The sequence below is a fragment of the Triticum aestivum genome, chromosome 3B, assembly GCF_018294505.1.
Source record: "Triticum aestivum cultivar Chinese Spring chromosome 3B, IWGSC CS RefSeq v2.1, whole genome shotgun sequence".
In the NCBI taxonomy this organism is placed as follows: Eukaryota; Viridiplantae; Streptophyta; class Magnoliopsida; order Poales; family Poaceae; genus Triticum; species Triticum aestivum.
The window spans coordinates 846120138-846135951 of record NC_057801.1 but is presented as its reverse complement, the minus strand read 5'-3'; the positions used below and the strand labels follow the sequence as shown (position 1 = coordinate 846135951).

General features: G+C 43.1%; 1 non-coding gene and 1 pseudogene across 1 annotated transcript; one reads left to right on the top strand and one right to left on the bottom strand.

The window, feature by feature from the left end:
• Window positions 1–2012: 2012 nt before the first annotated feature.
• LOC123073037 (small nucleolar RNA Z223) lies at window positions 2013–2108 on the top strand. The gene has a single exon (XR_006435563.1). It is a non-coding gene; the product is annotated as a small nucleolar RNA Z223 (small nucleolar RNA).
• A 10626-nt stretch (window positions 2109–12734) lies between these two features.
• On the bottom strand, window positions 12735–13956 carry LOC123067077 (agamous-like MADS-box protein AGL28; annotated as a pseudogene).
• Between the last annotated feature and the right edge of the window lie 1858 nt (window positions 13957–15814).

The following is a 15814-nucleotide window of genomic DNA, read 5'->3' as shown; positions in this document are numbered from 1 at the left end:
TCCCCTTCTTTCAGGTTATGTAAGCAACATATTTTTGTATAGCCGATCCTTCGAGGTTATGTAACCTCTAAAACCTCGACTTCCGCAACAGCGGCTGCCTCTTCCTCAGTAAGGCGAGTCCATGGTCTCTCTCTCTCGGTCCGGCTATTGGTTGCTGACTCTGGTGGTGGTCTTCCAGCCACCACAATCTTATTACTGTGGTTATTTGTCTTGTTGAATATGTCACAATACTTGTGCTTCGCAAGATTTCATTGCTACCATGTTGTGCTGTCCATGATTATATAGAGGATTCCTTTCTGCCTCCACGAGAGATATGATTTTTTCCTGTTAATGGCAATGCTATTCGTCCATAGCACTTGACAACACGTTGGTTGAGAATTGCTGTACATGTTAGGATTCATGCTAGACTATTCTCGTGGATGACAATCTCCTAGATTATTTAGATATATGGCTTTAGTGTGGTTTATAGTCATGCTCCTGATGTTGCCGAGGACATCATTGGGTCGTACCTCAACCTCGAGGCGATGATGACGCCGACTCACCGCACCAGGTGGCTCTCTACTCAAGTAGCGGAACTACAATACGAAAGATGGGCAGGCCAGTACAAAGGAAATCCACTATTGTTTTCTTTCACAGCATAGTCTACTCACAATCCTCCGCCGTATACTCTATGGGCTGGGCGGGCCATGGCCTATTTTTGTAACAGGTAGCTCCGCCAGTGCTCTGCTCTGCCCTCCCACGAAGATGTTTTTTTTTCAAGTTATTGCTGCTCTGCGACTAGCATAGTTTCTAGACACTCGCACCGTGCTCCTGTTCACTGTGGACTAGTTTCTAGCTTTAGCCTAGTTGCTACTGTTAATCGACATAGTCTCCAATGTTCCTCGTTGGTTTAAACTTTTCGGTTAACAATTCACTCGCTCGCTCAGTGCACTCGAAACCTCGTCCATTCCCTCAATTACTAACTTGTAAATACAATGTGCAGTTCTGAAGAGAGCAACCTGCACATCTCTTTCTTTTTGTTAATAATTCACTCACTCAGTCAGTGCACTCGGAACCTCCTATGTTATGTACTGATGGTCCTTCATTCTCTCAATTATTAACTTGTAAATACATGAAGGTGTTATACTGAACCACCATTTTATATCTTGCCTTTTTGCTGCTTATTGTTAAGGTGTGTGTAGATGAGCTGTTGTAGCATAGATACTACATTGTTCTCCTCCTCTACATTCCCTTATTGCAGCCAATTGCTGACCCTCTGTTTGTTTGAAAAAAACTGTAGCAGGGATCGATGAGCAACTTTGCCTAGCACTAGGCCAACCTGTGTGGGACCTATCATATCCAAGATGATGGATGGGACCGGTGGTTTTTGTGATTTTGCTCGCCAAGCCGCAACCATGGAAGTAGTGATGTCTGGCCTCGGCTACAACTGCGTAGGTTAGCTTCTTTGCACATGGTTCAAGTATTTAGAGAGAGCTATCTTTTATGCGAAATCCACCATTTCTATGTGCTGTCCTATTTGTTGCTTGAACCGTTAAGTCTTGTGTAGAGATGCTTTAGGATACTTTCTCTGTATGCAGCCACTTGACCCTGTTTTCTTGGCAATAAAACTGTTTACTGCAGTGATCGAAGATCAACCCAGCCAAGTTGTTGAAATAAGCACTCCATGGATGGAATCCTGCAGTTGATCCATCCATCTCTAAGAGGAAGAAGCAGAAGAATAAAAGAAGATGGTGATCTATATGAGTTGATGGGTTCGTCGGAGGAGGAGAAGGACCTCTTCTCTTCACCAACACAAAGAGCAACCACACCCCAGCGCTCAAGCACATGTACCCCCCGATTCACCCCCCAGCAAATCTTGATCTATCTTATTGTTACCCTGGGACTAGGAGGTGCATACATATTAACATATATCATCTGAAATTAGGATGACCATAAATCTGTAGTTATGGGGTTGAACGATGCATGCTGTGAAATCAATGGTCTTCTTTTTAGATTTGTGTGTTCTGGTTTGACCATGATTGTGATGATAAACACTTTAAGCAAACATTCCAGTTCTGCTTCTGAAAATTGATGACTGAAACAACTATTGTGTAAAGTCTGAGCCATTGCATTTTTGAGAAGTTGTGTTAGCCTGATAGAAAATCTGAGCCATTTCATAACTGATTTAGCTGTTAAACATATTTGAGACTATACCTTGGTCTCTTCCTTATGTTTTGATCTGGTTCTGGTTTCTTTGTGCTTCTTGACTTGTTGCGCTTTCGAGATCCTCCTCGTGTTTATGTTTTCGACCAGAGAATGTAGTATCACCCTGCTTCTTTGACCTCCTGAATATAACCATGATTCTTTGCGCCACAACTGCAGTCACGGAGACCTCCCCGTCGTTGTATTTGGTGGATTCAGTTCATGCAAGCAAGCACACCGAGGATGGCTGGCTCGCACTCCATTTCAGGGGGAGTTCGGTGTACCACCTGTGGAATGACCTTGCTAGCTGCGTCGACATCATCGACGGCCAGCCCCACGTCATCATCATGGCGTCTGAGTGGGCCGCTATGGCTGGCTGACCCCACTCATCGTCAACCGGCACCACGGCAGCTGCGGCGAGAACCTCCTAATTGTTATTAGGCTATCCGAGAACCCGTGGTGAGAGCTTCTCTCCATGTCACAACTAACCAGTGAGGTGTTAAGAAGTGAACCCGTCGTCTTGATTGAATTTGTAATGCACAATGCACAGGTTGTGGTTTAGATACTATTTGCTACATGGCCAGTGATCTCCTAATGGTGTTAACAAGTGACCATATATTCATGTATAGGAAAATTTTACTTTGATGCTAGTTGTTTCTTGATAACGCTGTACTATTTCAGGATATTTGTACAATCGACTCGCTGTTCAGTGGACTAGTTGCTAGTTTTAGCCTAGTTACTACTGTTTGTCGACAATAGTATCACACTCTTGTTGTTCACCAAATGGTCGCTGCTGCACTAGTGTCGGTGATGCGATGTGTTTTCATGGACTAATTGCATAGTCTGTATTGATTGCATATATATTTGACTAGGAGTAGATAGATAGACCCAAGATTTGAGGTCTTCCCTGCCCAGGAGCAGCCAGACCCAATATAATATACGTAGTCTTCCCGTTCTAGGAATTAATCCTCCTGTGAAGTTTCTGATGACAAAATTACTTTCATGCATGCTAGACTTTTATGTCTTAAATTTCTGTTGCCAAGACCTAGTAGTATCAGTCAATAGTTGGTCACCCATTGCTCTGGTTTCTGAATCTATGCATTGCATTTTGCTGCGCAGGACTTGAGAAGGTGAAGAAAAAGGAAAAAAGCCATGTTAATTTTTCCGTTCTCTGGGTGTCGGCCGAATGGCTGTCTCGACGTATCAAGAGGCAAGATGAACCCTGAAGCCACTGGATGAACCAAGAGATCCCAATCTTATGGTTCAAACGTCTGTGTGGTGTGGGCACTGAATGGACCAAGATCCTCTCGAGGGAATATACATGCTAAACTGCAAGAAGGCCCTGGCGAATCTCGAAGACAAGATATAGGCATTTTTGTGTTTATTTTTACTTTTCCGTTGGGTGACTGTTGGTGGAATGGTCTAGGGAGTTTGTATTGTGCCGCAGAAACTTGGTATCTTTGGTCAATGTCAACAAGTAGCAGACAACATATTTGATTGGATTGGTTGAATGAATGTGTGCTTTTTCTGTTGGCTCAAATGGTTAATTCTCCATGAAAAGAATGAATGTCAGCTCGTTCATTCATTCAATTGAGTACATTAAAACTGGAACTGGTGCATGAAAAATATATCTATGTATCTATCTATCTATCTAGTATGTTTGTATGTATGTACTTTGAGTATATATACATCACTATACCGGCAAGTGTGATGATTTTGGAAAAGCAACTGTGTTTTCAATTTACCACTAAAAACTGGAGGCACCTTTTACTTGATGTTTGTATGATTTATTTGGATGTTGGAAGCCGCATTATACTAGCGTTCTAGTGTCTAGTCTTCCTTCCTGACGACTTTTTGTTTCATATAATACGAAAGAAATGAAGAAGAAGTTACTATCTTTGGGATCTGATACCGTTGTCGAAACTGTTTTCATTGACGCCTTGCACATTGCATCAGCTTGGACTTGCCAAGATTATGTGTTCTCCCTATATTAATCATCTGAGAATTACTACCTTGATTTGATGGTTCAGTTCGATCAAGTTGAGTGGGCATTAGGTATTCTAATTTGGAGCACAGCGTTGAAATATACAAAAAGTGATCCATTTGTTCTCTTCTCTAATCTAATTAGTCCAGGCATGACCGATCTGTTCTTTTTTTTTCAGTGTCGGGAAGCAGTTGCAAAAGAAAGATCGGATCCGTCCCTCCCTCAAATAACGCCAGGTAGTTTCCATCTTATCTACGTATTTCCTAGCTAGCTAATAACTCCAGTACTAGTACTTATCGTGTTTGTTAGGAAACATAACAAATCCTACATTAATTATCTCGCACTTATTCCTCCACAAAACCAGGCGCTCCCAAAACCAATGCATCCTCCTTCAATTGTTGTTGTCGATCCGCCTCCTCCTCCCCGTTCCCATCCATTGGCTGACGTGATCTTCACGCGGATCGCCCTCTGATCCAATGTCTCTCCGCGCTCATTGTTAGCCAACCGGTGCAAGATCTTCTCTATAAATATAAATCGACAACCCTTTCTGATCTGTTGCCCGCGCCCCACAAGTCGCCCCTCCCTTGTCGCTACCACCTCCTATCTCCTTCCTCACACAATGTCAAGAGATGCTCCGTCGGCGAGGCACTTCCTGTGGCCACCAAGATCTTGCCTTGCCTTGTCTCGTCACATGAGTTTTAGATCGAGCGGCACCAACATCTTGTCTCGCCGAGTGGCCATGCCGTGTCTTGGATGCCTCGACCATGCTTGTTGTGGCTGCTGCCTAGCACTTTGACTGTAAGAGCGCATCTTTTCTCGATCTAAACTTCCTTAAGGAAATCTTGGCATGGCACCACTCGATCTGATGAGTTTTCTTGTGAACCTTCTGATGGAAGAGATGCCAACACAAAGCCGCTGGACAACAAGACGCTAGGCAAGATATGGATGGAGCAAAGGTTAGTGTAAAAATAATATATGTATCAGAATTTGTTCAATGCTTCTTTGCACTGGTAAAAGATGTTTCCCAGTTGCCACATGTCCTAACTTTATAGGTATAAACAGTGATTGAACTATTTGTAGCTCAAACTTCAGAGGTAACGAGGGCCATCTGTCAGTATCTACAACCACAAATCAATTGATAAAATAATTATTAAAAGAAAGTAATTACCTTGTTTTGTGGATAACTGTCAAATTATTTGATTCAACTACTTGGTTATTTAGTGATCAATACCATGTTATTTTAACAATTTGCAATGTCATTTTAGAAATCACTGCCAGATTCTTTTTGCGAGTTCCCCCGATTTTGCAGTATAACTTTTTCACTTTGTTATGAGTTTGAACCCGTTTGTTGGTATCACCTAGTAATCCGTAGCAAAAATATATTGTTCTGAAGACGGTAGCAAAAACATGGCATATACTTTACTACTCTAGCATGTCTCCTGTGAAAGAACAAATGAAATACCTGCACTGTAGCCCCACTGTAGTGGCCATGCCTATAGACATTGTAGCATTAGTAGCGCCTCTGCAGTGCTACCGTAGCAGCACGATGTATTGTATGTACTAGTATTAAAGCACACAGGAGAGAAATTGACCGCACTTAATTAGACCACGCGCCACTATACGAAATTCTGTAGAGGGTTGGTTGGAAACTGATTGCTTTGTTTTAGAAATCAAAACTGCCTGTGAACTTGTGATAGCTTGCCACACCCATCAGATCATTCACACTGACGATCTATATGCAAGTTCAGCAACTATCCTATGAATAGGTTCAACTAGTCACAATGATGATTGAACGAAGACTAGCACCAATGCGTGCCAATTCAGTCACCATTCTAGCTAGACAAAACATCATCTGAATACATATGGCTAGCTCTTTAGACTGGATTTATGTGACACCTAGCACAGATTCAAAATCGAATGGACTACTAACAAAGTGCCAATCCAGTCCCATGATGAACATAATTATCACAAATGAAGTTAATTGTGCAAAGGGTGGCTCCAAAATTCATGGCATTATGTTGCCGAAATTTCTAGTACAAGTTCCCCCAACTTGTCGTAAGGAAACAATAGCTTTATATTAGGGTGTTAATTGCAAAATGTTTGGTGTTGTTTGTAAGAGAACAAAAGCATTAGGGTGTTAATTGCAGAACTTTTGGTGCTGCAACATATTCAGCAAGGCGTTGAGGGTGATGCGAAGCTTGGCTCAATGTAGACTGTACAGGAGGAGAAGTATATGCAAGTTCTGACTTCATCTTCGCTGCCAACAATACATGATTGGGCCAGAGAAGGAAGATGACGCCAACGCGTCAGCATGTTCAATTTGTAAAACTCTTGGCTAATGACGCCAAAGTCAGCATGTTCAAGTTGCAGGATTATTGTTGGGGGATCTGTGTGAGCTAGAGACCGTGTGATTCATTATTAACATAAACAATAGAGTCAGACATGTTGGTACATTGCGTACGTGGTTATCACAAGGGAAGTTTATTTTTTGAGGAGACCTCACAAGTGAAGTTAACTGTGCAAAATCATGGCGTTATGCTGCCGAAATTTCTGGTGAAATTTCCCTCGACTTGTCAAAATTTTGTCCTTCTTTGTAAGGAAACAAAAGCTTTAGGGTGTTAGTTGCAAAATTTATGGTGCTATTCGTGAGAAAACAAAAACATAAGGGTGCTAATTGCAATGTTAATCAAGCATTCGGTATATACGTGGGTGGGCGTCTAATTAAGTGGCATGTGTAGCTGGTCCGGCCGGAATATATATTTATGCTTATACCATGCTTTCACAAGTTCATAATTTATGTGAAACAGGCTTTGTATGTATTGAATCACTGGCAGGACCTAACTTAGCGAGACAGGGGGCGTTAAATATCTGACGTTCCATTGGCATGGTTTACTGGCTGTTTCGTAGGTAATAATGTTCTTGTGTTGTCGGATGTGATGCTGGACCTAACATTTGTATGGTCGAAAGGACGATATTTGTGTGAATAAGAATGAATTAATAGGTAAGATTATGATTCCCTAAGAAAGGAAATATTCTGATTCACGGAAAAACATGAAGGATTTTGCATAGATATTTGTATAACACAAATAATGAAATCCAACACTAAATGGAACACGTATGCTCCCAACTCCAACTCTTCTAATAATTTTGTATATGCAAATATTTGACATATACACCATGTTTGAAAAAAAAAACCATGGAACTTATACCTCTCACATTTCAAATTTTATTGAGTGGTAGGTGTATGTATATTTGCTACAATGCATATCAAATAAGACGGGAAGATGTGTATCTTGCCATATAGCTTGAATTAATTAATAATCTCTCCATCCCTTAGTAAGTGGCATAAACTTTGTAAGGAGGTTTATCTCGGGACTAGGACATGACGGCTTCATTCACATAAACAATGGTAGTTTGCACAATGTGGATGGGAACACATATGTACTCTTCCCTATAATGAAGGTTAAAATACATGTGTTTATTATTTATGATTGTTTGAATAACTTAGCATTTGTCCATTCATATGATATCTGAAATTTAAACACTTGCACCACACATAAATAAATTTACTTCATAACTATGTATCCCTATAGAATCTAGGTTGTGCAGCTGCACGGGTAGATGACTAGTATATACTATATTTGTATTGATATGAAAGAGACGACTCAGCTGCCATCTCCTTCTTCTCCCGCAAATCTCTAGAAAAACTCAACCCTCTGGAATCTGAGGCGGAGCAGCTGAAAACGATCGGATCTCTGTATCTCAAATCTCTATCAGCCGCTGGAAAACAATCCTCAGGCCAGAATTTCTTCTCCTCCCACAGATCCCTACGTATCCAGACTGTGGCTCCCCCTGCTCTAGGGCTCGCCATCTTCTTATGGTCGCCGCGCCGCACGGTTTGTGGAGGGGAGGGTGTTGATATATGCTCCCCCCACAGCTGTCCAAAGTAGGTGGCATCCACCTCCTCCCACTCACAGATAGCGGGGCCCGCCTGTAAGTCACCTGGGCGCAGATCCCTCCTGACCAAGTTCTTCCCTTCCCCGTGCCCAGCTCGAATTTGAAGCCCCCGTGCTCGCGAAGCACCAGCAATGGCAATGAACTCCCTAGATTATCCTCATGGTTGGGATCCAGGACTCGAATCCCAATTTCCCCAGTCAGATCCCCGCTCAATCCCTTCTGAACAATCTCCACTTCGCCCTCTGTACTCTCGATGTTGAGCATGCTTCCCTCTCCGCCCACAGCAAAATCAGATCCACCGTCAACACTGGCGCCATGGCGAAAATCCTCTCTTGCTCGTTTGCATCGGTCCTCGACATTGCATGTAGAGCCAGAGTCGTTTTGGCATCGCACAGATTTCTCTCTGCTTGGTTCCTCGCGAACACCAGGGCTTGGATCTCCGCATCTGCGCCACATCTCGGTCTCCCGCTGCACTCATCCTGTCGGCCACCGACCGCCGCCGCTCCCCGTCCCCCGCCATCCGCCTCCTCCAGTGCAGCCCCAATCCCCACCCCTGCCGCAGAAAATCGTACCTACCGCCCGGGGTGAAGGAACTCGGTCAGGCCCCGAGTCGCTCCGAGGACCGTAGGGCGCGAGGGGCGCGGTGTCGCCGGCGAAACCTGCCCTGCAGCCAAGGCGGGAGGCGTCGCCGGAGAGCCCAGTGAGGACGAGGGGGGAGGGGTAGGTGGGGTGGGGTGGGGGTGGGGTGGGGGAGGGTCAGGTGGGGAAGGAGAGTAATCCGGTAGTCTCAGAAATTCTAGAATACTGCTCGGAGTGGCGTTTCTGGCGATTTTGATACAGATTACTACAGACTGTTCTGTTTTTGACAGATTCTGTTTTCTATGTGTTGTTTGCTTATTTTGATGCATCTATGGCTAGTATTAAGTGGTATGAACCATAGAGAAGTTGGAATAAAGTAGATATTACACCAATATGAATTTAGAATGAGTTCATTACAGTACCTAAGTGGTGGTTTTATTTTCTTATACTAACGGAGCTTACGAGTTTTCTGTTAAGTTTTGTGTTGTGAAGTTTTCAAGTTTTGGGTAAGGATTCGATGGACTATGGAATAAGGAGTGGCAAGAGCCTAAGCTTGGGGATGCCCAAGGCACCCCAAGGCAATATTCAAGGACAACCAAAAGCCTAAGCTTGGGGATGCCCCGGAAGGCATCCCCTCTTTCATCTTCGTTCATCGGTAACTTTACTTGGAGCTATATTTTTATTCACCACATGATATGTGTTTTGCTTGGAGCGTCATTTTATTTTGTTAGTATATGCTTGATATTATTTAGAATAATGTTTTGCATCTTTAGTTTCAATAAAAATGTCAAGGATGGCCTTTACCATGCTTATTTTGCTAGTATACATGTTGCTGTTTGAAAACAGGAAGTTTACCGCTGTTGCAAAAATTCCCTAGAAAAGTCAGAGAATGATATAATGTTGAAACTTTTTGAATATTGAGATCTGATAAATTTATTACAGTGAGAATTTTCTTTCATAATTTTGGAGTTCGGGAAGTATGATGAATCTTGCATTCTTTACAGACTATACTGTTTTGACAGATTGCTTTTATAGTTGCATTGTTTGCATATGTTTCCTTGTTTAATGATTATATTTGAGGATAGGAGTATTGAATATGCAGAGGCATTTAGTATGCAATGTTGAATAATAATTTTAGTGATTTGTTACAGTAGAAAATGATAAGGTTTTGCATTGGTTTATACTAACCTATCTCACGAGTTCTTGTTGAGTTTGGTGTGGATGAAGCTTTTGATAAAAAGAGAAACCATGATATGAGAGGAATTAAGGAGACACAAAAGTTCAAGCTTGGGGATGCCCAAGGCACCCCAAGATAATATTTCAAGAAGTCTCAAGCATCTAAGCTTGGGGATGCCCCGGTAGGCATCCCACCTTTCTTCTTCAACAACTATCGGTTAGTATCGGTTGAGCCTAAGTTTTTTGCTTCTTCACATGAGTTGTGTTATCCTTGCATTGTCATTTTATTTTTTTTGCTTGCTGTTTGAATACAATACCAAGATCTGAAATTCTTAAATGAGAGAGAGTCTTCATATAGTTACATAATTATTTAGCTACTCTTTGTTCTACACTTATATCTTTTTGGACTAGTTTGTCATTTACTCGTGCGCTTCACTTATATCTTATGAGTAAATTGTTGAATGAGTTGATTGTCATAAATATGAAATTAAATATGTTTCATTTGCTTATCCCATTGGGAGTAATGACTTTCTGCTACGTATGCATGCCTTTCAGATTGAAAAACATGGGCTACTTGTACGAAAGCACCATGAGAATTGTCTTAGCCCTCAGATCAGGCGTAATGTGGAGGCCTATGTCGATGACTTGGTAGTCAAGACACGGGATAAATCTACATACTTGGAAGGTGTGGCCGAAACCTTCGTAACCTACAAAAATGTGCATGAAGCTCAATCCCAGCAAGTGCGTATTCGTTGTCCCGTCCTAAAAGTTGCTAAGATTTTTTGGAATTTTAGAGAAAATGTAAATATTTATTTCTTATACTTGATTTTTTTATTTGCCCATATTTCTATGAATACCATATCATACCTGATCCATATGCTCGATGTCTTCTCGTAATACTCCAATTCTATCTCGCTTTCCAATGTAAATCAATGTAACTATCATTGAGTGTTGCCGAGATTTGTGAAATGTTCTCTCACTCACCCTCGTCATAACTTGTTATTCTCTGTGGTGCGAATGTCATTGTTTTCTCTGGCAGTAGTTTGTCTAGAGAATGTTATCCTATTTAATTTTTCTGCATTAGTCAATAATATGCAACAAAAACTACAGGAGAAATATTGTAGCCAGAATGTGCAGCTTGATAAAACACAATCAGAATTATTAAAAAATCAATATATCAAATTTTATATATATGAATGAATCATTTTATTTATCCACATCATAAAAGATTTATCTAGGATGTATTTTACAAAATATTAAAAAACTCGTATTCTCGACCGACATGATAAAACTGCATATATAATTATTATCACAAACTGACAAATTTCTTGGATTTTGGTGTTTATGATTGGTTGGCGATCTTTGCATCTGTCCCTCTGACATTTTGTTGATTTTTGTGGCTGTTTCACTATGTAGTTTGCGAATGTTTTTTCTATAGCATTTTTTCCTTGGGTAATGTTGCCTTCCTATTACTACTGGCCTTGCGGAGTTTCTATAGACCTCATGCAAAATTATGTACTCCCTCAGTTTCTTTTTACTCTGAATATGAGCTTGTCTCAAGTCAAACTCTTCAATGTTTGACTAACTTTTATACGAAAAAATAAATACAAAATTGACATCATTAGATCCATTGTGGAATAAATTTGTCATATTATATTTATTTGGTATTGTAGATCTTGATATTTTTCCTATAAATATATTCAAGCTTTACAAAATTTGGCTTCGGAATAAATGGAGTAAAAACGACCGAGGGAGAACATATATGCCTAAGCAAAAGTATTTCCCTTTTTTACCGGTAGGCCTTTGCTTGTCTATATGTGCCACATAGATGCAAACCCAAATGGCTAATTTCTCGATGCCTATGTATGCGATCCTTTTTGTGTGTGACCGTTGCTCACTGATTAAAGTCATGAATACTTTTGTTTATCTTTTAATCTCAACCTTTATATTAGAATCAAGAGATCGTGTATTTTTAAGATACGTCGATTTTGATTATATCTTATTAAGAATTAGTGACATATATTCCTGTTGATATTTAGATTTATGCATCAGTTCTTGTGTTTTTATTTATAAACATTTAACGGTGCGTAGTTTGTAATCATTGCATGCTGACACCTCAGTCTATCTTTTTTTTGAAGGCCCGTACTTTTATTTGTATTTCAAATATCTCCATTTATTTGTATGTTCACAGCCTTTTTTGTTTCTCATACTCATGATCCTAATCTATCGGGCAAAATATTTTTGCCTAATAGACGAGACATGTCTATTGAAGTATATAGTACTTCTAGTTGACTTTCATACGTGCAAGTATCGCTGGCCTGTATAATTTTTTAGGCGTGCTGCACTTTAGCTCTCTTGGACGTTTGGGCGTCTTGGTTCATGGCCCGATGCCAAGATGAGTGTGTTTTATTGGCTGCCATGCTACAGGCGAGAGTCCGGGTGTAGTTCATGTTGCATGTTGGTATCTTTTTTAAAAAAAATTGCACATGTATTGTATTACGGATTTTGAATTTGCTAACCACATGCCCCATGCGGTTTTTGCATGTATAGTTTTTATTTGCATATACATATGTCATATGGATGTACCTCCTCTGACGTGACTTGTTTGTACCAAATATAGTCGTATGTAATTTTTGAATCTTTTAAATCTCAGCCATTAAAAATTCTGTTAAACGGTGTCAAAATTGTAGATTATGTGAGTGCATGTGATGGCTCGTTTGTCCCTTATTTTAGTAATAGTATACACAGTAATTAATAGATAGATGTATCCAGCACAGATCGACCTTTGTATTTCATTCATATCGGTGCAATACAGATTACAACCCATTAATGCATGATAAGGAAGGAAATGGCCAAATAAAAATATTGACGAAATATTTAATTTCGTCCAGATCCAGGGTAGATGCAGAGCATGTACCAAAGATTGACGCGACGACTTCATTTCAAATCAAAAAAAAAATAGATTAACGCGAAGACTTAAGTAGAAGATGCATATGTAAACTAGGCATACGAAACTAGTGTCCATATGCACTGGACTCGGGCTCTCAGTACGGGAAGCCGGCGTTGGGTTGATGGAGCCCCTGCTGCACCGTCTCCATCCCGGCAGTGAACTCCGGACGCGGCAGCATCACATCAAGCCATTGATCTATCTCCTTGTCTAGCCCTGCGTCGAACCCCGGCGGCTTAGGCATCGTCATCTGCATCTGCTCCGTATCTATCCCGGCGGCCAACCCCGGCGGCGGAGGCATCTCCTGCACATCCATCCGGGCGGCGACCACCTGAGACGGAGGCAGCGGCGCCATCACCATCTGCTGCATATCCATCGCGGCCTCGAACCCCTGCTCCTGTGGCGGAGGCGCCAGAAACTGCAACTCCATCCCGTCGTTGGCGGTGCCGCTGCTGCTACCGTACTCGAAGGTGCTGCCACCGAAGATCCGGGGCGGCGGCGGCGGGGCCACCTCCGCCATGCGGCTCATGTGGGCGTGCATCGCCTCGAGCAGAACCTGGTTGGCGCGATCGGAGACGCGTCCTTCATCTGCATCAGCGCGGCGAAGAAGGCCGCCATGTCCTCGTCTCCCATGTCGCGCGCCTTGGGGTCGAACCAAGCCGCTATCTGGTCCCCCGCAGAGCGCTCTTTCGCCATGGCCTTGTCCGTGCGCTTGGTCCGCTTCTTCAACTCGGCCAGCTCCGTGCGCAGCTCGTCGAACTCCTGCTGCAGCTTCTCGAGCTTCTCGTCTTCGCCGGCAGCGCCCTCCCCCGCGAGCAAGCGGTCGTCGGCAGCGCCCTCCTCCCTCGCGCCAGCCCCCGCAGCCTCCCCCGCCAGGAAGCGTTCCACGACGGAGTCGACGGAGGGGTGGCCGAAGGAGAAGGCCCTGCCGCGGGGAGAGAAGGCGAGGGCGGCCACCTGGGCGCCGGTCAGGACCGCCAGATCCGTGGCCTTGCTGAAGAACCCCTGGCGGCGCTTGGAGTAGCAGACGAACCGGGCATCCTCCTGCTCGATCCGGCGGATGACGATCTTCTTCCGGCCGCTGCCACCTCTCCGGTTGGGCGCCGCCATTGCTCGCTTGTTCGGTGGCTAGCAAAGCGTCCGGAGAGGAATCCCTTCTTCGCTGGGCTACGTACATTAAAACTGGTGATTGGCAATGAGATACGATTGGGTATGCGCTGAGCTGTATACATTAAACTCACGCGTCAAAGGATAACTACGTACACCCTATTATTTAGAAACTATTCCTTCGCACCCACCAACGACCTTGCACGACAACAAATCACAGTAAACCATGCAACATACCGCGTCCTCCAAGCCCGACAGTTCGGTCCACCAACAAATCGGTTTGGTTCGGTTCTGTTCGGTTATAACCCAAGTCACCTAATACTTTTGGGGGAGGAAGAAATCGAGAGTCAAAAGCTTGGGCAAGTAAAGTAAATACGAGCTGATGACCAAATCAACCGTAAGATGCATACCGCACAATGGTTCTGGCCGGAGGAATTAATGGTAAGAGGAAATGACAGACGCGTCGTCGTCCTCGGAGCTCCTATCCCGCGAAAGAGCAGCGGTGCTCATGAGCAGACCAACGCAAAAGAGCGATGAGCACACCAGAGCCATGGGTGCCGCTGGCCGCCAACGCTCAGTTTGCGTGAGTTGAGAAAAAAGGAGGCCGCGGTGCTAGCTGTGCAATTGAGCGAGAATTGTTGTTCGAGTTCCAAAGGTAGACTAACTCCGATCAGTCCATCTCTCTTATCACATGTGAGTATCCACAAAAGCTGTGTGGGCAAAACACCGCCCCTTATCGAAGAGCCAAAACTTCAGCAATGAATGGGTCTAAGACTCCTCAAGCCCCGAAGAACGCCGGATGAGACCGGGCTACACCTCCCGCTCCTACTTTCATGCAAACAAACTTTTCTGTATGAGTTGGACGTACGAGCCAAATTTTGAGATGGTGCGTCCAATGAACATTTTTTTAATCAATTGGACGTACGAGCCAAGTTTTTTTTTTTGTTTTGAGGGGAGGGGACGTATGAGCCAAGCTTTGAGATGGTGCGTCCAATGAACCTTTTTTCCTTTTCACAAAAAAACTCATGGATCGTCGATCGCGTTTTGACTTGGATCCAAAACAAATCCTATGTGAGTTGTTTTGGAACTCTTTTCCTTTCTTTTTTATGGTGATCGAGACTTGAATTTGTTTTTTTTTAACCCAAGCAGGATACCGTGGCCTCACCATTGTCCCACCGACGTCTTCATCCAGCCAAATCTAATTCGGATTGCTCTACTGGGTCAAAAAACAAGGGATCGGCATGTTGTATGTATCCTTCGCCCTTATTTTAAGTTCAGGGAGCAGGGATAACATTTCATGCACCCATTTAATCGCCTGCACCGGATCATACCCATCACGATCACCGATTGCGACAAGACCAAAGAGTAAACTGTATAATTAATAAATGGGGATGATCTTGCATCTATCACCATCTGAAAACATCTTATCCAGCAAGATATCGATGGATCTAGCCTCGGTAAATGAAGATCAAACCGATCCTTAACATCAGTCCAGAACTTGTTTGCGTGAATGCAGCGGATGAGCGCCATTAGTCTTTGTGCGTGTGTGCACGTGTAGACGTATTAATTATTAAATTAATTCTACTTGGTACATACTGGTCAATCAATAAGGGCCGTCGGATCGGCCCAAGGGAGGCGGGATCGGAGAGCAATCCGTGGGATGGGGTGATTGACCAATCGCAAGCAAGCAGCAAAACTATCAATTCTTTTCTTTTCATTCACTCACAAGGAAAGGAAAGAAAAGAAAAGAAAAGAAAAGAAAAGAAAAGAAAAGAATCCCCAAACGACGCAGCGCCTCGATTCATTCATTCATTCATTCATTCCGTTCCCTTCCCCACATCGCCGCCTCGTCTCCCACATCGCCGCCGGCCATGGCCTCCGCC